Here is a 2,944-nt window from a genome sequence, read left to right as displayed (position 1 = left end):
AGACATCTGCTTGCCCCCAAGTTTGGACAATTAAAAATAAAGCTGCTATAAATACTTACCTACAGGTTCTTGTGTGGACCCCAGTTTTCAGTTCATTTGGGTAAATATCAAGTGTGTGATTACTGAACTGTGTTTGGTAAGAGTATGTTTAAGTTTGTAAGAAACTGCCAGCTGAATTCCACAGTGGTTGGACCATTTTGCATTCTCCCCAGCAATTAGTGAGACATCCTATTGCTCCACATTTCATCAACCTTTGATGTTGTCAGTACTTTGGATTTTCATCATTCTAACAGGTGTGCAGTATTATTTCATTGTTTTAACTTATGACTTCTTAATGGCATATGAGGTTGAGTACCTTTCATGTGCTAATTTGTCACCTGCATATCTTCTTGGGTGAGGTATCTGTACTTTCACGCTGTTTATTTTACTGGTAATGAGGTTTCTTACAGCAAATGCTATAACCTTGTTTCCCATGAAATCGTTGTAACCCTTCCTTGTTGGCTTTTATTTTAGATAAATTTTCTCCAAAACTAAAATTACGTCCTTATTTTATAAAATGAAAACCAAAATTAATTTAAGTATTTGGTTTGTCAAGAGTAATCCAGTTGGTTACTTCTCTTATAGTTTATTAATTGAAACCACCTTATCATTTTTAGAATAATCCAGAATCTCTTTTTAAAGTTGGTGACTATTTTTTTATTCCCTTTCTTCAATGAAGAAGTAATGGCTCAGCAAATAACAATTCCTTGTGTATCATAGAATGTAAGCCATTGGGTCCAATTGCAATGAGCAAACTCATTCTTCACAGGTACTTTTTGGTCACTTTCTTTCCAATTCTAGTATACATTTCATTTCCCCACATAAAGGCTTCTAGGTTTTAGGTCGCAATGTTTTTTAAGAAAACAAAAACCATAAAATATCTATATTTTCCTAATTTTGCCCTAAAGTTCCATTTTTACCAAACAGGTTAAGAATATGCATTTTTTTAACAACAACAAATCTGAAAACAGACATTTTAATTTGAAATATTTTGGGGAAAATATTTAAGGAAATAATCATAGATTATAAAACATACTGAGGTTACTCTTATCAAAGCATTTGACTGCTTCAAAATGCAGTTAAAATAACGTTAAAATATGACGTGGAAAGCACACTCAACAAAATAAAAAAAAGATAAACTGGACGTCCTCAAAATTAAAACCTGTAGTGCATTGATGCTACTATCAAGAGAGTGAAAAGACAGCCCACAGAATTGGAGAAAGTTTTTGCAAACTACATATCTGATATGATTCTCTATATCATAGAGTGATATACTAGAATGTATAAAGCCAAGTACATATTCAAAAGATATAAAGTATCCAGAATATATTAAAGAACACTTACAACTCAACAACAAAATGACAAACAACCCAATTTAAAAATGGGCAAAAGACTTGCTTACCATTTCTTCCAAGATATACAAGTGGCCAATAAGCACATTAAAAGATCCTCCATGACATTAGTTATTAGGAAAATGCAAATTAAAACCACTTTACAGCCACTAGAATGGTTATAATTCAAAAAAAAGAGAAAAGAATGGGTGTTGGTAAGAATATGAAGAAATTGGAATACTCATATGTAGCTGAAAGGCATTAAAATGAATTACAGTGTGGTCCTGCAATTCCACTCCTAGGTATATACCCAAAAGAATTCAAAACAGGTGTTCAAGCAAAAACTTGTACATAAATGTTTTTAACAGCTGTATTCACAATAGCCAAAAGGTAGAACCAACCTAAATATTCATCAACAGATGAAAGGGTAAACCAAATGTGATATATTAATAGAGTAGAAATTGCTCCACTATAAAGCAGAATGGAATACTGATACATGCTACAATATGGGTTAATTTCAAAAACATTATGCTAATAATGTAAAAGAAGTAAAAGACAAAAGTAATGTAAAAGTAGTAAAAGAAGCCACAGACAAAAGGCCACATAGTATGTGCTCCCATTTGTATAAAATATCCAGAACAGGCAAATTAATAGAGACCGAAAACGGACTAGTTGCTGCCAGGGGCTGGGAGTGACTGCTTCATGGATATTGGAATGAACAAGTTCTGGATATAGTGGTGATGGTTGCGCAACATTGTGAATGTACTTAATGCCACTGAATTACATACTTTAAAATGGTTATAATGGTAAGCTTTATGTTATGTATATTTTACCACAATAAAAGAGACAATAAATGCTTCAAAGGCATGATTTAAATTAGTTTTACTAGTGCATTTTATTTCAGATACTGGTGTTACATTGTCTAAAGGTAGAATTAATCCATGTTTTAAACTTTTGTTCTATACGGGGGAAAGAGAATGTTGGAATGTTTCTCACCTTCAACCTGCGTACTTGAAGAGTATTAAATTTGGCATACTGGCTGCAAATTTACACTATTTTTCTTTTTCAACTTAATTTGACCTCCACAGTTATGTGTTAGAGCTTGGGGTTCAATATATGGGATAGTTTCCTCATAAATGCTTTTGGAATCATATTTATGAGTTTTTCTAAACTTTGTGTATGTCTGAGTTGTAGTTACTGTAAAGCCCAGTCTTTCACTTTCCCAGTAAAGTTAATGGCTATTAAAATTGCATCTAACATTTTTGGACTCAGCTATCTCTTAGATTTAATGTAATTTTCTAAACAGTCTTTGCTTATTATGTATTTTCCTTTCCCTTCAGAATGAATCAATTATTAGTTTCTAACATAATTTTGACCAAATTTAAGTTCTTGTTAACACTTTTTTAATTCTATGAAGCAAGCCAAATGAGTTATCTCAACTACATTTTCATAATGTATGTAGGCTTATTGATAATTATTAAGTATTACTGCAATGGTTAATGTTATATGTCAACTCTCTGTTTCTCTCTCTCTCTCTCTCTCTCTCTCTCTCTCTCTCTCTCTCTCTCTCTCTC

The sequence above is a fragment of the Colobus angolensis genome, unplaced genomic scaffold (genome assembly GCF_000951035.1).
Source record: "Colobus angolensis palliatus isolate OR3802 unplaced genomic scaffold, Cang.pa_1.0 Scaffold268, whole genome shotgun sequence".
NCBI lineage: Eukaryota > Metazoa > Chordata > Mammalia > Primates > Cercopithecidae > Colobus > Colobus angolensis.
The sequence above is the reverse complement of the archived record's forward strand: the minus strand, read 5'-3'. Positions refer to the sequence as shown.